Genomic DNA, 22,901 nt, shown 5'->3' on the forward strand with positions numbered 1-22,901 from the left:
ATGACTGATCAAAATCATGAGAAGTGATCCTTGGAAGCTCATCCTTAAGTGAGACATCTGTCTCCCTGTAAGTCTCAGTGGACATCACAGAAGAGAGAGAAGAAAGAATGTAAGAGCCAGAGAAAAAAGTGAAGTGCTATGGAACACTGTCTTCTGAGCATGACAAGCCATTCCACAATAAGCAGTTATGATTAGCTATATAAGCCCTTCACAAGACTGAACTCATCCATTTGTTCATGAAGAAAGAGGTACTCACAAGTTTATATCCATCGACTGGGATGCAGAGATAGTTAATGTTAGCTAAAGGAGAGGGACTCATGAGTCCACAACTGTCACTAAGGATATATATGTAGTTAATGGTTGATGGAAAAGGGAGAGACATTTTTTGTAATATAGTCACTGGTAAACTGCTCAAATTCTTGTAAACAACCTCAGACAAAGGTTACTGCAAAATATGAAAGAAATCTAACTGAAATCACCAAACAGCAAGGGAAACAAAGCCCTGGTAAGATATCATTCCCTTCCAAGTGAAACCCAGTTAAATCTAATTGAGTTGTTAGCCAAAGAAGTCACATGGAACCTCCTGTCAACAACTCAGGCTATTGCCAAGGCTCTTGGTTGCTCTCTGCAAACTGATGGTAAGGCCCTATTTTTGAAGACAACACTGACATATCCAATTAAACATGGCAAAACCATGCTGGTGCCTAACTAAAGCCTTATCCCCTACTGACTAGTGTTCATGATGCTGGAAGTTACTCTGCATGCTACCAGAGGAGAAACACACCAAGCAAGGTACAAACCCTTTAATTGTAACCAGAGGCTTTTCTCTGTCCTGCTGGTCCTGAAGCCACTTATAAAATAATCATTCAGAGGCTTAATACTAATTATAATTGTTTGGCTGAAGGCTCAGGCTTATTTTTTGGCTATTTATTACCTTTACTCATAGAACTACACAGTTTTTCTTCCTTTGTGTACTGCTTACAAATCTACTTTAAAGATAATTGTGTTAGAACATACAAACTTACCCATCAGTTTTCATATTTACATGTAAGCCAAGCAATTATAATATTTCTTTGTTTGTATAGATGGGGTCTTAGAAGTGAGATGAAGGAGAAAGCAAAATGATTGCCATAATCTGCTTCTACTGATGTCATATTTAAATTTGCTTTGAATCATATAGTCTATGTATATATGTCTACGTGTATATGTGTATGTATTTGAAACAATGTCATCTTCTATAGCCTCTACTGGCCTCAAGTTCACTATGTAGACTAGACAGACCTGAAACTTATAAGGATCTATCTGCCTCTGTCTCCCAAGTTCTAGGATTATAGATGTGTACCACCACACTCAGCCAAAGTCAATTTTAAAGGCTCAGGCTTATTGCCAGTTAGCTCTTACTTTTAAATTAACCCATTTCTATTAATCTGTGTTTTGCCATGTGGCCCATGGCTTACCAGGAATTCTCTGGCATCTTATTCCTCCAGTGGCTGCTGGTGTCTCTCTCAATTCCATCCTTCTTTTTCCCTGTGTTCAGTTTGGCTTTCTTGCCTAGCTATGTTCTGCCCTGCCATAGGCCAAAGTAGCTTTATTCATCAACCAATAAAAGCAACACATATCATATATCCGCAGCATACAGAAGGACATTCCACATCATTTGATCTACAACGTTGACCTCTCTGCATGATATAATGTTACATGACACAAAATTTGTGGGAGTAACAAACTATTATCTGATTGGATTTAAGGCCCACTTCGTGAGATGAAACATATATGTGACTCTGCCCAGGTGGCCAAGAACTTGAGACTAGATAGGCAATGGACCTAGGGTAAAACTAGATACTATAGTTCTGTAAAGAGGAACATAACAACAAAATAACTCCTAACCATATTCTGCTAAATCTATAGATGAGTGTCTCACTCAATCATCTTCAGAGAAGCTCCCTCCTGCAGGAGATGGATGGAAACTAATATACAGCTCAACAATATGCAGAGAATGAGAGTCCTTGGAGCACACTCTTAAATGGGATGTCTCCATCAAATCCCTCCACTCAAAGCTCAGGAAAGTTTACAGAAGAAGAAGCGGAAAGATTGTGAGAGTCAGAAAGGATGAATGACACTGAAGAAGTAGTGTCTTCCAGACATACCAGGACTGACATACTAATGACTGACACACTTATGACTTCACAGACACAGTGAGCTTGCACAAGTTCAAGAAAGTCTAAATGCTAGGAGGTGACATGACCACAAGTCTTTATCCCTAACCTACAAACTATCTCCAATTAATAATTGCTTGCAAAGGAAAAAATAGTTTTGTACTATAGAGTCTCAGAGGGTATAAAAACCACAATTAATCATTTTGGAGCCCACTACCTATGCTGGGACACCTTGCACAGCCTTGATGCAGGGGAAGGGGCTTGGACCTGTCTCAACTGAGTGTACCAGACTCTGCTGCCTCTCCATGGAAGGGCTTACCTTGTTAGAAGAGGGAATGAGGGATAGGCTTGGGGAGAAGAGAGGCGATCTGTAATTGGTATGTAAAAATGAATAAAAAATTTCTTAATAAAATAAATAAATAAAGCATTTGAGAAGAAATAAAAACACAACTAAGTGCAGGTCCTGTGCCCAGAAAAATGAACTCAATGGCAATTTTGGAGAACTTTTGTCTCATATTGCTTTGTTTGAACTTTTTTTAAATCTTACTGATCTTTTGCACATATATTATTGTTTCTAATTTTTTGTTTCTATGGGTTTTGTGTGTATGTTTGTGTGTGTGTGTGTGTGTGTGTGTGTGTGTGCTCCTTGTCCTTTTTCTTTGTTTTTTGTTTGCTTGTTTGTTTGCTTTATCCTGATTTGTTTGTTTTATTATTTGTCTTTTTTTTTTTTTTTTTTTTAGCAAGAGAGAAAGAAGACATGGTATTGGCTGAATAAGGAGGTGGAAAGAGCTGGAAGGAGATGAAATGGGTAAACTGTGATCATAATATATTGTATGAAAAAAGTTATTTTTAATAAAAAGAAGCCCTAATAAAATTTGCTGGGTCATAAAAACAAATGAACAAGTAAAAATAGCTACGAAAGTTGAAGGGGAGCCAGTTAGTTAGGAAGTCAAAGGGAATTAAAAAGAATGGGATGGAATCTAGAGAGTTTAACAAAGGGAGTGCATGTGACCAAAATACGTCATACACAGAAATGAAAATGTCGTAACGAAACCCTTTATGTGTAAGTGACATACATAATAAAACACAAAAGTGAACATATCAAAAATCTACATATTATAGAAAACAATGTCTTTCAGCATTTGTATTACAAATAAAAATCCAAAATTAATAAACAAAGTTTATTTCTCAGGAAACTTGCAAAGGCAAAGCAAATAAAACATGTAATAAATAATAAAAAAGATAATAAAAGTTACAGACATAAAACAATAAAGTGAAGAAAGAATAGACAAAAATAATGAAATCCAGAGTTATTTTCCTGAAAAAAAATGCAATAGCATAAGTATAGAGAGCTACAAGTTCAAAGAACAATGTGATACAACCACACACCTGTTGAAATGGTTAATACCTTAAAGACTGACAATGCCAAATGATTGCAGGGATGTGAAACAAACAGTAATCCCTCTCACTCACCGCTGGTAGGAATCCAACGTGTTCTATGTACCTTTAGAAACAGTTTGACAAAACCGTCCAACTATAAATAGTCATCCTGTGATCCAGTTGTCCCATCCCAGACATTTCACCAAATTTCTTAAGGGCTCATGTCAACACTGATGTCTGCCTATGATATTTCTGGCAGCCCAATTCACGAATTGCTCAAAACAGCAAGTGACCAAGAGATTATTCAATAATAGAGTAACAATGCACGATGTAGTCTTGAAATGGAATATTATTTTGTGAAAAATACAATGACCCACCAGCTGGTAAAACTGAAGGAGCCTTAACACGTGGTTGCCAAGTAACGAAGTCAATCTCAAAGGATCATGCTATATAATCACAGCAACACAACACTCTGAAAGCTGAAACTATGAAAGGATGCTAAGTAGTAACATCACATTACATAATAACATCATGACTTTGTCAAGAGACATAGAATTGCTTCAGAACAAGAGTGAAACTTAATATAAGCTGCAGAATTTAATATTATAACAAGTCAACATTAGCTCATCAGTTGCAGTGTATCACATGACTACAACAGGTTAATAATACAGGAATCTGTATCATGTATGATGGAAGGGAGAGTAGTGAAAGCCCTTCCTGTTACCTAAGTCTGCTGAACATCTAAAACTTCTAAAGAAAGAAAAGACTGCTAGTTAAAGGTAAAAGTTAAAAACAAAACTATGGTAAAATGACTTACCCAGAGTTATACAATAACTTCAAGAAGTTATACGATAATGTCCATAAAACTATTAAGATATGTTTAACCTCTTTTCCTCATCTTCCACTTCTAGTAACCTGGCCTGCCAATCACACATGCAATCTTAGTAACCTCAGATTAGGATCTGTTTTAACTACTCAGAGTGTACTTCATTTGTCCTCTGAAGCCAGTGACTTCTATACCCCACCCTGGCATTCTGATTGCAAAGCAATCTCCAGGGAGAAACTGCCTGATTTGGTATTTCCCATTCCTCAAGTCTCACAGCATTCAGGAGGTTTGTTCCAGTCTCTTTCAATAGATTTTTGTTGTTTCTGCTGCTTTTCTTTTAACTTATGTATGTAAGTGTGGTATGTGGGTGCATGTGCTCATTTGTGGAGGCCCCCAAACTTGAGTTAGGATGCCTTTCTCAATTTTTCTATGCCTTGTTTACTGAGGCAGGGTCTTTCACTGAACCTGGAGTTTGCCTTTCAGCTAGGCGAGCTAGCTAGCTTGAAACAGGGGCAACCTGTCCTCAGCTCCTAGGAACTGGAATTACAGGCATCTGCCAATCCTACCTGTCTTAAAATGGTGTCCGAGGTATAAACTCCCGTTCTCCTTCCTAGACATCAAGAGTTTTGTTTTGCTTTGTTTTATTTTTCAAATATTCTTAATAATTTTATATTTTCTTTTTGTAAGTGGGAAATTCTAGTATTAATCATCCTATCATGACTAAATCCATATTGTCTCCAGAAATGAATTTTTATAAGTCTTTAGTTGACAATATATTGAGTTGTATATACTACAAACTGTAAGACATAAAAAACTGTGTGCCATTGTGCAGACTAGAAATAATGATCAGCTAATGTAACATGATGTTGATAATGCAGAAATGCATTGTAGATCATATTAAGCAATTCAATATTTGATAAATTGTAACAATTTTTAAAGCAATGTTTATAAAATTTGTAGAATTTTCTACCTAGGCTGTATACGTGGTGAGAGCAATGTTGACAGTTCACTGAGGTATCCAAGTAACAAGTTATAAGCTGCTGTATTTTCAACTAGACTTGTTTTCGTTATTGATGGTATTAAGTTATATGATTAATCTCATCTGTAAAACCTTCAAGTTTTTCTTCTCAAAATATACCTATCTAAAGTATTTCCTTTTTTGGTTAGAACCGAGCCTTCCATAATATCCCCATCCCTATTCTAGACTTACTTATTCTAGTCTGTTTACTCAGTCCCAACATTTCTCTGTCTCTCTGTATCTCTCTCTCCCTGCCCCCCCACACACATGGGGGGGGAGAGAGAGAGAGAGAGAAAGAGAGAGAGAGAGAGAGAGAGAGAGAGAGAGAGAGAGAGAGAGAGATGCATATACATCCACAATGTATATTTTACTACGAATTTGGAGATATGGAGGCTGGGCGGCATTCTAGTACTACTTAGATCAAGAGACAAGCTGTGCAGTCCTTTTTCACACCTTGGCTCCTGTAATCAACAACTATGTTCTTTCATCCATTCCCCTCTGGAACAGTAATCATTCACAGACGTCCAATAAGAAAATTCACTTGTCTTTCCCATATTTGGCCAGACCATAGTATCATGGCCAGGATCTGTATCAAAGTGCAGAAGAAGAAACACATTAGAGAGGTTCTTAGAGTTTGATTGTTTCGCACAAGTTCAGTGCATGGCGTGGACTTGCTCCTCTTCCCGTAAACAATGTATAAGGACAGAATTCAAAATAAAAGACTATTGTGAAATCTGCCCACTGGATGCCAGTGTGCACAGTCTTGCTCACCAACCTAAGGCTGGGGCTTCTAATGTCTGAACTGTCCAAGAAGGTATGTTCTAGTAAATATTTTAACAGTAGCCTAGACTTCTTATAAACACACTATCTTTGCTCTGGTTTAGTGTATAAGGGTCTTAGAAATAAGCAAGTCTATCAATTTACACTTACTGTTACAATAGTAAGGAACGTCCTTATAACATAATGGACTTAAAACTTTCTGAACTCTGGCCAGGAACTTTGAAATACCAGGCTGGTTACTTGGGCCATCAACAGAATCGGCACAAATAACACACCTAGAAGAGAAAATCATCAAAAGGTGCAAATCATTGCTCTACACAAGATCACTACATCCATTTTGTGGTGCGTTGAGGAGGGGACATCAAGTGCTCCAGAGGAATCATCAAGGAATCAGCAATGCATTGGTGAATCATACTTATCGACTCTAAAGTGTGATTATCCACAAAGGAGTCTTCTAAGTGGTGGCCGTGAAAAAAGGCAAAAATAGATAAGAGCATTTCATTAGCAAAGTGTGTCTCTGCTTTATTTAAACACTGTCTGCTCCATTTTTCATATAACTAGAGACTGAAATTTTAAACTTAGTTTTAATATCCTGCACAGATGCATGTCAGATTGCATTGGTGCCAGGAAGTGTCATCCTGCTTTGATATGCACTGACCTGACAGTCATTTACACCCAAGGAAGCACACTTCTGTAGAGCAATCTGGGGAAGGAGAAAAGACTATTTCTTTGTCCACCAGGTGGTCAGTAGAATAATACAACCTGATTCATCTGCTAAAAAAAAAATTATATCTTAAAGAAATTTTATCCTCTTGCAAACAATAGTAAAATCTGACTTAGGTCAGACAAGGTTATGCAAATTTAGCCAAGAGAATAATTAAAGTCAAAGGTTTTAATCCCATACTGTTACTCTTGGATGTGTTCTGGCCAGAGCTTTTCCTGCCATATCTGTGTCCTTGGATTACATAACAACAGGAAAATGAAAAGGTATTTTATTTCTGAAAACTCTCAAGAGCTCCACACTTATAAACGGCAGGCTATGTGATGATAAGGACTTGTCGATCACTTAAATCTAAGGATTATCTGAGACACAAAAGGCTGATTTTCCTGATATCATAAGCTGGCTGGCCAGGTCTTGCTCCTTTGTCGGTGATTCAGTGAATGACTGTAGTTACACATGCCACCTTCTTTCTGCTTCATGACATAGCCAATCCCGGGCAGCTCTGGCTCTCCTTCCCAGGCTCTACAGTTATTGCTCTACTGGTGTCCTCACTATTTCTGAGCACAGCCTGATGTTTCTACCATTGTTGAAACAAAAATTCACCATGACTTCAGTGCCCTCTGCTATGAATTTCCTAGTGCATGTGACTTTCTCAGGCCCCCCGAAGGTAAAATTAAGATTTGCTTTTTCCTGTCATACAGCTCCAAAACACATTTAAGTCTCTGTAAGTATTTACTCTATGTCCTCATAAACCTGGATGCATATTTGTGTTTATGTCTGCCTCTCATTCTAACTGTAAACTCAGAGGGTAGAAAATGTATTTTCAATTTTCTTTTCATTTCTGCAAGCACCTTGTAATGCCCATTCACCCACTTGTTTTTTAAAAACGTACTTGTGGAATTATTTAGAGTTGAGTCAAAGATAATACCAACAATTCATCCTTAGCAGTAAAGAACGAGAAGCAAGTCTTGCTAGTTCTTTGCTTCTAAAATAGTGAGCTCGATATATTAGCTGTGAATTTATTTTGCTATTTACAACTCATCCTGTGCTTCTAGATTTAGAAATAAGTTCACGTTTGAAAAGATTTCATGGATGCAAAGGGGCATTTTTCTGGCAAATAAGATTTTTGTGATGACCTTAGGAGGTATTATTTGAAAACACTTATATTTTTATGTTTCAATTATATTAACTCATATGTAAAGCCCCCGGGAAGTAACCAAGTGATATTTTGTGACTTATGGGACTCAGAAGACACCTCTGGCAATCCACACGAAATATATCATGAGCGTCATTATGACTGCTCCTGAGGTACCTGTTATTCTTAAATAAGAGCACAGAGTCCCCATTGTTTACAATTGTAACTTTGTCATGTTCTCCTTTACCCAAGCTCCATCCTTACAGAGCTGCATAACGAAAGTGGGAGAAGTCCCTCCCTCACCTGGAGGATCTTGGGAAAGTAATGCAATAATGTGATTTCCCATAAACTTTATTGACACTATGTCCCCTAAAGTCAGATGTCTTTAGAGCTAAGTCAGAAAGAAAACAAAATATTATTTGGGTAAATATTATTTCTTCACAAAAGAATAAGGAGAATGATACCTACCTCTAAAAAACAGCCAAACATACTTTGTCTGCATTGTATGTATTTAGTAGTTTGCACATGACTATTTTGCTAATAATAAATGGCAATAATCTACTCCAGAAATTTTAAGATTTTATAATGTGCTTCTTGCTTGGTTTTCAGTTGGTTTCATACACACACACACACACATGCATACACACACACACACACACACACACACACACACGCACACACACACAAACAAACTCCAATTGTTTGGTTACAGAGGCAAATTAATCCATCAGAGACAAGGAAAGGAAGTAATAGTGGATCATATATGGAGTTGCTAGGTCCTCATTTAATCCTCACATGGCTCTGTGGACTCCTAAATGTGCATATCATATTTAGGATATCATATCATATCAAGTGTAGAAGCACCACAGGTTCCAGAGTCTGGAGAAGCAAAGGAAGGAAGTTGCTAGGAGAGATTGGTCAGTAGGTACAAAGTCCTAGGGAGTCAAGAAGACTAAGATCTGGGATTTTATTGAACATTACACAGACTATGGTTGACAATCTAGTATAATGGTTGTAAGAGAAGATTTAGAATGTTCTTATTATAAGAAATGATAGATACAGAAGATAATTAATTTGCTAAATACACTGATATAATTATTATTTAATTTATTAACACACCACACAGTAAATCATTAATAGATACAGTTACTATTCCAATAAAAACAGGATGAAACATTTTAGAACTAAATAAAAAATAACTGATTTTAAATTACTAGGTTGTGTTAAAGTTTCTATCATGACAATAAAATACCATGACAAAAAGACAAAAATGGTTTATTTCATCTTACAACTCTCAGATCATACTCCATCACCCAGTGAAGTCAGGGAAGTCAGTCAAGGCAGGAACCTAGAGGCAGGAACTGAAGTAGAAGCTATGGAGTAATGCTGCTTCCTTGCTTGCACATTTCTTGCTCGTCCTGCTTCCTTACATCATCCAGGAACCCCTGCCCAAGGTAGGCACTGCCTGCAGAGAGCTGGGCCTTCTCACATTAATTACTAATCAGGAAAATCCTCTACAGACTTGTCTACAGGACAATCTGATGCAGATGTCTTCTCACTTGAGGTGTTAGTTACAGAAAACTCTACCTTGTGTCAAACTGGCAAACAAAACAAGATGGTCTTTTATTTGTTTGTTAATTTATTTGCTTGATTATTATTTCGTTTCTGTATTTTATTTGGACAGACTTTACTGCCTCTTCATGCCACAGACCAGATTCCCATAGTTAATATTGTATGAAAACCATTTATGAAATGTTCTGATACTCTATCAAGTTCCCAAATATACATAGAAGCCAATCAAAAGAAGAGTTATAGGTTTTCCTGGTCACTCAGAGATGTGGTCAACACTAACTAGCAATTTGTTCAGGTTTTAGTGCTTTCAATAAATAGCATCTTTTATTTTTACTCCACATTTGGAACAAATTCAGGACAAAATTCTTAGTAACAGACAGGTTGAAATCAAAATGTCAAATTAAGTGGTGATTACCTAATCAGTTTGGTTTTGAATCTGTTGTTACAGGGGCTAATTGATGATCACTGAAATTTAAAATGCTTTCCTACTCTGGTGGAAAATGGCCCCCATAGCCTCGTAGGGAGTAACACTATTAGGAGGTATGCCCTTGTTGTCATAGGAGTGGCACTGTTGGAGGAAGAGTGTCACTGAGGGCAGGCTTTGAAGTCTCAGATGCTCAAGCCAGGTCCAGTGTGGCCTTCTCTAACTGCTGCCTGCTAATTCAGATGTAGAACTCTGCTCTCCTTCTCTAGCACCATGCCTGCCTGCATGCCCCCATACTTCCTGCCATGATAATAATGGACTAAACCTCTGAAACTGTAAGCCAGCCTCAATTAAATGTTTTCCCTTATAAGACTTGCTGCGACCTTGATGTCTCTTCACAACAATAGAAACCCTGACTAAGACACCTACAGAGAATGAAAGCTCAGCTCTGAGCACCTGGCTTATTCTGTTGGTCAGCTTTGGATGACTATAACAAATTGTCTGAGATAATTAACATCTACAAGAAAAGATGTATTTACTCCAATCTCTGGAGAATTCACTCCAAATTTGTACAAACTTGTTGCTTTAGGTTCTAGGATGGATGAACATGTGGGAAGCAAATGGCAGAGGACATGCTCTATTTGTGAGTTAGTAGGACACAAATGAGGCCTGAGTGGCTTAATCTCATCAAGGGTACACACACCCCGCCCAGTAACATAAGAACCATTTATTAGTCCCTACCTCCTAAAGTTTCTACAACACCATCCTGGGGGGTCAAACCTTTAAAGTACCAGCCTTCTGAGGGCATATAACCTGGTGAGTACCAGACAATGAAGTAAGTACATTTATAGATTAGTGTTCTCAATCTTCCTTAAATTTTTAATTTTTAAAATATATTACATTATTTTATACCCTTTTTTCTCTCTCCTACTCTTACTAGGTACTCCCTTGCTTTCTACTTCTTTAATTGTTGTCACACACACACACATCTATATATAATATATATGTATATTTTTAAGTATATAAATATAGCCTACTCAGTCCATATAATGTTACTTGTATGGATATATTTTCAAGACTGAGGGTCTTTTCTTCAAGACAGTAGGAGTGCTTTTCCCTTGGGAAGAGTATTTCACCAAAGTATATGTACCATTATTGTGGTATATATATATATATATATATATATATATATATATATATATATATATATATTAGCAATATAGTGCCATGTTGGTCATGGTTGTAGTTCATAGATCATAGCTGGATAGGACTGTTGGTTGCTTTCCTCTCTTGGAAGTTTGTGTGGCATCTTCTGCGGCAATGAAAGCTAGTCCTCAGGGAAAAGGCTTTCAGATCATATCCAGCTAAGATCATCTGGGTCCTGTGTCCAAACTGCATAGTGTCTTCCAGCAATAGGGATCACCTTCCACCATTGGGAGACAACCGAAGGAAACATCTTATATTGTTTAGGGAGTCTGATAGAATCTCTTGGCCAAGAGCCTGAAAGGAAGTTTCTTATACCTATGTCTCTTGAAGAATGCTTTTTCAGACCAAGTCACATGACTTCAGTTTAACTTCTCTCCATCATGATAATTAAGTTTTTCTTTCTTAGCAGTTTTTCTTGTGTCTAGTTTTGTGTCTGCATCTGGATCTGAATTTATGTGATTGGGTTCTCTCAGTCTCTTACGTCTTATTTTCCTGCCTTTCATTATTTTTGGCAGTATGATTATCCTTCATATTTTTTCTTTGTTATTTCATTACTTCTTCCTCTTCTGGGACTTCACTTACTTTTATGTTAGATCATTTCATATTGTCTCATGTGTTTTGCATATTCTAGTCTTGTATTCTAAAACTTAATTTTTCTTTTGTGGTTTCAGTTTGAATTGTTTCTGTAGACTTCCTATTACTAAGCTTTTATTCCACAATGATAATTCTGTCAAAAGAATAATTCAACTCTGACATCTTTTATCACATTTGTGGCAATTCTACTTGACATTTTCTTACATATCCTGCTCATTTCTGGAACAGTCTTCTTTTTTATGGATGTCTTACATAATTTCCCATGCATCCTTTAACCTACTGGTCATAGCTTATTAAAGATCAGAGTTTTTAGCTGGGCGGCAGTGGTGCACACCTTTAATCCCAGCACTCAGGAGGCAGAGCCAAACTCTGTGAGTTTGAGGCCAGCCTGGTCTGCAGAGTGAGATCCAGGATGGGCACCAAAACTACACAGAGAAACCTGTCTCGAAAAGAACCAAAAAAAAAAAAAATCACAGTTCACAGTTTTCTGTATCCAGTCTTTTTATGACTCATTTATTTTTAATGATGTTTATTCTTGATTGTGGGGTGTGTATGTGTGTGTGTGTGTGTGAAATTTTGTTCTTTGCTCAGATATTAATGGAGTAGATTAAGTCAATCTAATAGTTTGTTGAATTAGTTTTAGAAAATTTTGTTTTCATATGTCCCTTTTGGCCATAAAAATCTTTCAGTTCCTCGAGTTTGGAAATGCTAGCATTTTATGCTGGTGCTTTTATAATACCAGAAGCTAATCCTCAATATTACTGATCCAACCTTAGATTCCAGTAGGACCTTCCTCTACGAACAACAGAGAATTGTCTCTATGGTTGGTTTTATTTCTCCCATTGGCATACAACATAGAACTTTACAGAGGGAAAAAAAATGGCAAGAGTAGAAATAGTTATTTCCTGATTCATTTGGCCACATTCACAGTCAGATTTTTCCTTGGTTTTTATTTGTATGATACTCTCTGCACAGCTTATGGAATGGGGTTCTCGTGAACATCCTTTCTGTCTTAGAAGGAAACAGAATGAAAACTTCTTTTCTCTCTTCAGGAACAAATGGTTTGTTTCTTCACCTCTCCTCAGAAACAATGGGCCTTTACCTGGATTTCATTCCTCAGTTGCTTGAGGAGGATTCCTTTAATGAAATGGGCCATGCTAAGACAAAATTTTGTATCTAGCTCCTTCCTTCTCTACCCTGGCTCCCTCTGATGAGTAGAGAATGGAGGCCTGTAAATTGCAGGTGGCCAGTGAGTGTCCTCAGTGACTCTGAAGTTTCCAAATGTTATATGTTATTACAACAGCTTCCATGCAAGACAATAGTGAACTAAAATCAAATTGCTCTTATTTTTAACCTGCTTTTCCATTGACTGTCTGTTCATCCAATGTTTTGTTGATGGTTAAAATAATTCACTGTGCTCTATCACCTCTGAAAATTCTGACCATCACATACTGTAATCTACTTCCTTTTGTGACCTTGAGGCTTCCATTTTAGTAAGTCCCCAGGCTTTATAAATGTGTAGGTTATTTGGATTTTACCGTCTCTTTAAGGGGAGAGTAATATTCCCCTAAAGTTTCCTGCATCCTACATGAAAGCATAACTCCTTATTGAAGATCTTTTGAGATATTTCCAAATATGTGTACCTAAATTTGATGAAATAGATAAATGCAAAACTAGAAAAGAACTAATAAGCTGAGATAGCTGAATGCATTGACTGAAAAAACAGTGAGACACTCTGCATGAATAGATCCAATTATATATTTAATGTGTTTATATCTTGGCTTAAAATGCACTGTTTTTTCATATTTTAATTTTCTCATAATTTATATAAAGCCCAAAAGTTAACAAAATAGAAAAAAGTTCCACAATTTATTTTTCTTCATTTAGGATTTGCTCATTTTATAGTTATACTTAAAGAATGAATTCATCATGATAGAAATTGAGCTTGCTTTATGAGGATACATCAAATATCAAGACTTTTTATTAATCTGAAGACGTAATTTCTCTTACACTGAAAGCAGTCCCAAAGCACTCTGTGAATTTCTAGATAGCTAGAGGGGTGATAAAACATCATATAGACAAAACTGCAAATAAAAAGAAAAAGCCTAGAGGATACATTTTTAAAGCTATACAGTTAAAAGAGTATAATTAGACATGCTGTATGATAGATCAATATCCCCCAGGGTATCCATTCAGTAGAAAAAGAAAAGATGAGAATCCTAAACAGTAAAAGTATCAATTTCTCAATAAGGAGGAAGCAAAAGATTTTTGTGGGCGAAATGCTGAATCTGGAGAAGAAGGGGTCAGTGATGGCTTTAGAAACTCCAGGAAATCTACATCGAATGTTTTTCTCTGAAACACCCCACTGAGGGTGTTCTTGTGGGAAGAGGGCACACAGGGTTTGAAAACTGCATCCTTTGAAATCTCCATGAAGTGCGGAATATTTACTCCCTCAAACAATATTTGGAGAATCATCAGGGGGTGGCAAATTTCAATGAGGTATTTTGTTACATTGTTCCCTGCAAAAAACAATCTGAATTAGATAGCAAGAAAATGTGAAGATTGTTCAGAAGGCTCTTATATCTCAGGACCTTTGACCAGCTTTCCAAATATCTGCACACCAGTGCATAGCTCTCCAGTAAAATCTATGTAAGAACAAACCACTAAACCTGTGTTACCATGCTAATGAGTTTTCCTAACTGACCTTTTATTAAACTATTAACAGGAAAACTAAACACTTAAGAAACCTTACGGTTTAGTGTCATTATTTTTTCTGACAACATTGGAAAATCTTGGGAAAAAAAACACGAAAAAGGCTACATTGTCTCTTACTTAATGATAATGCTTGCATTGGGTTGGTTCATGTGAGCATTTAAGAATGGTGAATATTAATAAGCAGTTAGAATTTACCCTATTTTAACCAGCACTGCATTGTCATTTCCTATAGAATCCACAATCTGCTGCTCGAATGCTATATATCTGATTCATTCTGTGCATCTTCAGTTTATCTGCATACCTCTCTTCAGATGCATTCATGTCCATCTGTGTGTCAGGTGACAATTTTCATTTTAGTCATATTGACACACTATCGGCATGTTAGAACAAAGACAACTCAGTGCCTCGGTCTCAAGCATTAATTAGTAAAAATCTTTGTTCATTCTTTATGACAAAAAATGTATTTGAAAAGGATGGGTTTTGCTTGGTTTTGTGTTTTTCTTTTTTAAAAAAAAATCTTCTACCTTCAAGCCTCAGACACTAAATCTTTATGTATCTTTGAGGACTTTTTTTAAATTAGGTGAACTGCTGAATAAGATACAGTTGCCATAAAATGAAGGTATCCTTGATTTTAAACATGGTACTGTGCATTTGAAACATTTAAAAAACATTCTTACAACATTCTAAGATTTGCCTGCGAGGCCCCTGAATCTTTTTTATTTTGACAATATCACCAAAAGACAATGACGTTAATTATGCATTAAAATGTAAGCTCTAATGTGAATTATGGTGATTCATGTGTGTAACTTCTTTTTACTTTTTTCAGAATTTACAGAAATGGTAAGAATATGAAAAACTTAGTTCATTGGCTACATAACTTTTGTGCCCTTTTTAATTGAATATTCATAGTATTACAAGAAATATAATATTAAAAAAATAATAAACCATATTAGAAACATATGAACTTTTTTTGTAAGCTGGAAGTCTGACACAAATACAAAGATATGCAGAGGATGAAGTCAAAACTCCCTGCAGGTCAGGTTAGATAAAATGCAACCAGAGACTGAAGTTCTGTTCCAGAAATTTAGCAAGGACCAAAACATTCTTCATATGTCTGGTGTCCAGTTTTGACATTGCTTAAATATAAGAGTTCCAGGACAGCCAGAACTGTTACACGGAGAAACCCTTTCTTAAGAGAGAGAGAGAGACAGAGAGAAAGACAAAGAGAGAGAGGGGGGGGGAGGGAGGGAGGGAGGGAGGGAGGGAGGGAGGGAGGGAGGGAGGGAAGAGGGAAGGTAGGAAGGGGAGAGGAGAGGTTGGTGAAAATCCTTCAATCAAAATGAGTCCGCTAACCATTTTAATTACTTGAAGAAATAAAGACACATCAATCAAAATGCAAACAGAAATCAATAATAGTAATTAACATTATATTGAGTGAATCAATAAAATGTTTGATGTGCATGGAAAATATCTTTAAGTTGCTTTAAATAAAAAAGTAAAATATTGGTAAGCGATTTGTAAACAAGAAACTACTAAGGACAAAACAGAGACTTGTAAGAAAATGTAGATACACGTGAAAAGACTACTAGAACTTGTGAAGAAAATAGTCACTGTACACTTCTTTATAAAATTATTTGTACAGCAATGTTTGTATAAAATGTGTTCAATTACCTGGGCGGTGGTGGCGCACGCCTGTAATCCCAGTACTCGGGAGGCAGAGCCAGGCAGATCTCTGTGAGTTTGAGGCCAGCCTGGGCTACCAAGTGAGTTTCAGGAAAGGCGCAAAGCTACACAGAGAAACCCTGTCTCGAAAAACAAAAACAAAAACAAACAAAAAAAGTGTTCAATTAACTACAGTAAGATAAACAAAACATATTTCTTAAGTGATTCAGTTCAGCTATTCAAACAGCAAAGTGCCTTGGGTTTTACAAATATATAATATAAGCTCTAATCTTATACTGGCATTTTGAATTTTCATTTGGTATTGTTATGAAGTTTTCATGGTTTATATGTACTTATATGATATATGTATGTACTTATATGATAGATACCTTTCTAGTACATGATGATTACACCATTATGGTCTTTCTATTACAATTTCTCTTCAGTAATATGCATTACAATTTGGGCTCAGGCCCCCTTTTCTTAGTCTTTTTCTCTATTTTTGGTAGTATCCTCAAAGATACACAAATCTAGATTCTAAAGCTCCTTTGTTGATATGTGTGTGTATGTGTGTGTGTGTATGTGTGTGTGTGTGTGTGTGTGTGTGTGTTGAAACTTCAATAAAGGCCTTTGTAGTAAAAAGTATAAATATATCTGTTCACATTTAATCACTACAATAAAACTCTAGAAGATTGTTTGATGTCAAACATCCCTTGAATGACTCATGACTCCCAATCCATACTGTTTTGACTGTATATTTTAACTTCTTTATTCCTTATGATGACTACTTCTCTACTTTGTTATCTGGAACTTTGAAATTTGAATTGATAATTGAATATGCCAAAAAAATATGTTGGGTAATCTGATAGTTCTTAAGAGACTGTGAATTACTGCTTTCTGTTATTTGGAATGAATCATTCATTATGAGAAGCAACTTGTTGATATTGAAGGACAAGAGACGATCTAGAAAAAAAAAACCACAGAGCTACAGCCAACAGTGAGTGCCAATTTAGTCTTAGTAACTGAAGCACCTTGGAAATATCCACTTCAATTAAAGTTCACATACCTGAAAAAAAGTAGCTGTAAGATTAGTACAAGATTTGCATGGCTGAACAAATTAAACAATCCTATATTATTTTTGTCTCAGACACTAAACTTTGAGATGGCTTGTTACACAGGAATGAGTAACTAATAAAAAAACAGTACCAAGGAAGATGATGTTGTCACATCAAAATCGTAAAGCTTTGGACCCAAGCAGTAGATAGAGACTGTAAGGCAGTGAAGACAACTAGAAACAGCAGAGGCACTTCTATTTACGTCAGAAAAAAAAGTGTTTATAAACTTTTGTCAAATTGAATCCTTCCCTAACCAGGAAAAGAGAAAGTAAAGTCAACAAACTAGTGAACACGTGTTATGTAGCAACTGGGGGCAGAGGGAGGTCCTTAGGATATACGTCATTAAATGAAAAAGTGAACCAACATACGTATTTTTAATTTAGTGGGCTTGTTTATTACTATTTTCTTTTTATAAAATAGAATTACATCATTTCCCCCACTCTCTTAAGACAGAATGTTTACAGAGAGAAGGAAACAACAGGATGTTCTAAACCAGTGGTTCTCAACCTTCCTAATGCTGTAATGCTTTAATATAGTACCTCATGTTGTGGTGACCCCTAACCATAAAATTAGTTTCATTGCTACACCATAACTGTAATTTTTCTACTGTTATGGACTATATTGTAAATATCTTTGGATATTGATGTTTGCCAAAGGGGTCCAGATCCACAGGTTGAGGAGTACTATTCAAAAAGAAGTTTAAAAACCTTCCATTCTCCAGAGAAGTTCATTAAGTTCACGAAGTAAACAACTCAAAATAACTCTAGGAAGTCCCTGAAACTGATCAAATTCCTTAAGCCCATACATCCCCAACTATACATAAGCAGTAAGAACTGTTGAAAGACACTTTCAGACAGGCTGCCTAGAAGAGACTCAAACCAGACAAGCAGCCTGGAAGAAGCAGAAACAAAACCAGCAAGCTGCTTAGAAGATGCTAAGGACATTTTTCAAACTTTTGAGCTACCTACAGGCTGTGTAATTCATTCACGGTTTCCAGCTTTCATCACCTATGCTGGAGTGGGCTTTGGTGATGCAGCCATCTTTGAGTCATTTCTACTCCTGTAAATAACCTCTCACTCATATTCCATTAGCTCTATTAAAATTCATTTGTTCACCAAATTGGACTTTGGTGGTACGCATACTTTTTGGCTTATCGTTAGTTCTCTAATTGGGGTGAGTAGGTGTTTGTTAACATATCCCCAGGAACAGTGACACACAACAACATGGGTGAGGAGAGATCCAGGAAGACCTTGAAAAGGACAGTGGGTTTTTGTGTATGTCTAGAATAAAAAATGAGATAAAAGAGACACCTAAAGATTTAATGTTTGTGCTGAAAAGCAGGGTTTAGAAAATATATAAAGGATCAAGACATGCCAGGTTAGCATAAAAAAACATTCTACAGTTCTTTAACTATGGTATGTGAGTAATCAACTTGAGTACATGGTTATAAGATCCTCAGTTGAGAACACAGAGAATTTGTGGTAGGATTACATGTTAATAATATCAGAAATGGTTACATGAAAGGAGATGGATTATGAGAGATGGATCTAGCTTTGAGGCTTGGGAGAACCCTCGAACAGAATTCCAAAAAATAAAACAGTGTTTTTGAGGACACCATTACAGTCTCTTCTGTAGAGAGAGAGAGAGCTCAAAACGAAGAGCTTTTCAGACCTCAAATTTCCATGATCTGACATCAGGCTTAGAATAGCTTTCAGTTGCAGATACAAAAAAAAAAAAGAAAGAAAGAAAAAACCTTAAATTGTAAAACCAGAAGGTAAAGTAAAAACAGATAGTTGTAGTCTATCTAAATTTTTCGTGAAAGTAAAAACAAATAGTTGTAGTCTATCTAAATCTTTCATGGTAATATATTATTAGATAGACTGGATTGATACATGTGAACCCTGTCTGGGCAGAAACAATTGCAACGTTTAAAAATGGTGAAAAGACTAGCTTGTTTATTAAAAGATTCCTGGGCCAACCTTAAGTCTAGCTTCCCCCTCCTAACTCACTCCCACCATGACCTTGCTTCTTTAGCCTCAATGATGGTTTTTCTGTAAAGAAAGGAAGACAAGATGGAAGAGTTCTTGTCATTTTTATTTCTCTTTTCCTCATGATAAAACCAAATGTAACAGAACACCAGAACCTAAAACATGACTAGCAATGTATTGTTGGAATATGCCCTTTTCCCTTGAAATCTTCATGACTTTTGTGTATAAAATTCAATCATAAGACTAGATTTATCCACTAATCAGAGATAATCTATTGAAATGTTGAATATTACCCCTAAACTTCAATATTATCATTCTAAAGTCAGAATCTACCTTACAGGATTAAATTTATTCCATCTTTTTTTTCACTTTATGGTTCCCTTTTCTCTTTATATTGCTTAAATTATCTCTTCTGGTATAATCTGTACCTTTAAATTTGGAATTCAGTTATTATTCCCTATAGGATTTAGGTAATAGAGCATGACCATCTGTTCTAATCTTAATTTCTCTGTAATTATTGTAACAAGGCCACATTTATGATATGACTATTATAGGCTAGCTACTTGTAGTCAGCAGAGCCATTGAATATATCTAACATATGGAATCTTCATGGTTGCTATAATTCTTTCAAAAGTTATTCATCAAGATTAAAATTAGTGACAAGTACAATATAAAAAGTCTGGGATTGTATTCTCCAGATGTCCAATATATATGGTCTGTCAGAATCTTGGAAATGAAATAGCAACACTGAAGATTTATTTCTATGTACTCATGGTTCTAGCTAGTTGATCTCCCATTAAATTGTTAACACTTTTCAAAAAATTAATTGTTTTAAATGGGTAGTCTCAGCACTTTGACATTTTGTAGTTCACTTTCTTTTGTGACTGCTGTGAAGCTAGAATATTAACATGGACTCTTCTTACACTTGCATGATTACATGATTGATGGTACTGTGAGCACATAGCTGCTCAAGTCTTTGGGGGAAGAAAACATAAAATTCCTGGGTGAGGTAGCCCAGACCCAGAGGATAAATATGGTATGTATTCACTTATATGTAGATATTAGCCATTGAATAAATGAACCAGATAGGTTAGATATAGAGAAAAGGACTTGGGGGGTTGCTCATGGATCTCCCTGGAAATGGGAAATAGAATAGATTTACCCCTACAGTCTACGGTCTTTTCTGTAGGGTGTGGGAAGTTACTTTGCAGGCTACCAAAAGAGAAATGTAAAATCCAACCCAGCCATGAAATCTTTGATTTACAGTCTGTCCTCCCTGCAAGATATTCTAGGGCAACAGTGGCACAGAAACTGTGGGAATAGCTAACCAATGTCTGATTTGACATAAGTCTCACTCTGTGAAATGAAACCCATACCCGAAACCACTTGGGTGACTGAGAACAAGAGACTAGATAGCCCAGAGGCTTAGGGTAAAACCAAACACTACTAGTATTTAATGAAAGGGAGGGACCAATAAAATAACTCCTAATGATATTCTGCTCTATCCAGATCAGTATCTTACTTAGTCATCATCAGAGAAGCTTCCTCCTGCAGCAGACAGGCACAGATGCAGAGACTCACAGCCAGACATTATATGAAGAGAGAGTCCTTGGAACACACAGCTCTGCTCTAAATGGGATAGCTGTCAAACCCCTCCCCTCAGTGCTCAGGGAACCCTGGAAGAAGATGCAGAAAGAGTATAAGAGCCAGAGGAGAAAGAGGACACCAGAAGAACAAGGCCTTCTGAATCAGCTAAGTGAGGCACATTTGAACTCACAGAGGCTGAATCAGCAAGCACAAGGTCTACATGGGTCTGCACCAGGATCTCTGTGTACATATTATTCCTTCAGATTAATATTTTATGGGACTCCTAAGTGCATGAACAAGAGGATCTCTGATTCTTGTGCCTGCTCTTGAGACTCTTTTCTTTCTACTGGGTTGTCTTGTCCAACCTCAATGTCATGGTTTTTGCTTTATCTTATTATATTTTATTTTTTTATATTTGGTAGCTATCTCTTAGAAGCCTGTTCTTTTCTAATGAGAGACATTAAGGGAGTAGATCCAGAGAGGAGGGGAAGTAGGGAAGAACTGGGAGGGGTATAGGGAGAGGAAACTGTAATCAGGACACATTATATGAGAAAAGAATCTAATTTGAATAAAAGGAAAAAATTAAAAAATTAAACCTACAATAGAATGACATCAATGATGATAGCTTGCATTTATCATATTGCAGGTCCTGTTCCAATAACCAAAGTATCAATTCTAGTAATCAGAATAACTCAATGGAATTGGTACTTCCATCACTCCTAGTGAACAGAGTAAACTGAAGTGCAGAGAACTAGCCTCTCAAGTTCATATGCAAATACTTAGTAGGAATGAGACAGGATTTATCTTCTCCTAGGCCAGTTCTAATTTATCTAAGCAATAATTTTTCATTGTCCAAAACTGGCAAAAATTTACAGGAAGGTGTGAGCAAATAAATGACAAGCAGAATCCCTGTCATCTATCTTCCAAGTACACTGATTTCATAAACATCTATTAGCAGCTTCTAAAGCTCTAGTCATGACTGATAGACCATTCAACTAACCAAAGAGTTTTGTGAAAGTGCTATAAAAGAGACTGACTATACAACTAATTACACTCCTGATGATCTCTCAAAAAACTATAGACCATTATGGGAGTATCTAATGGGTACACTAACCTACCTTAAATAAAATAAAGCAAATAAACAGAAACAGATAAATTATTTCACCTGAGATCTCATGAGTAAATTTTTAACTTACCAATGTACACAAGGTGAGGAGAAGATGAGGTAAAGTTGAATGTAAATATTAAAATTCTATTTTTCAGAAGAGTATTAAGGACTATGATTATGCCAGTGAGTATAATTTTCACTCTGTGTATATCACCAAAGTCCTGAGTTCCTTGAGCATCATGGCTGATTCATGAAGCCTATGATAAATGTACTGAAAACAAAAGAGTTTACATTGTGTTACATTTTGTATAGACCGTGGTGCCAAGATTCAAAAACTAATTTCATATATATATATATATATATATATATATATATATATATATATTCCAAACTCTTATACAACATTCACCATGGAAATAAGGACACCACTGTGTGAAACATTACTTAAAGAGAAGCCTGCCTGACTCTTCTATTCACCTTTGATGTGTATAGCATCTTGAACCCCAAGGACTTTGCACAAAAAGGGTATATTCTCCAAGATAAAACTGAAAGTGATTGTGATACTTCTTATAGTACAAATAATTTCACCCAGGAAATGTATGGGGTTTTTTTTCACTTAAGATACAATACATCAACCTGGACAGGTGTATTATACAAGATAATTCTCATGAGATCCTAAAATTCTTTTCATCATCATAAAAAAAATGCTATAAAAGGAAAAGTTACATGAGTATCAGAATGATTCAAATAGAAAAGGTCACTAAATTTCACTGGAAAGTGTCAAAATTCACCTCAAAATATCATCAGACATCCACACTGCCAGAGACTTAATTTATATCACTCAAAGAGACAAAGAAATAATTCCCAGAATGCACTGTTAAAAGTTAAAAAATATTCATCTTGTTAAAATTTGT

This window comes from Peromyscus eremicus, chromosome 7 (genome assembly GCF_949786415.1).
Source record: "Peromyscus eremicus chromosome 7, PerEre_H2_v1, whole genome shotgun sequence".
NCBI lineage: Eukaryota > Metazoa > Chordata > Mammalia > Rodentia > Cricetidae > Peromyscus > Peromyscus eremicus.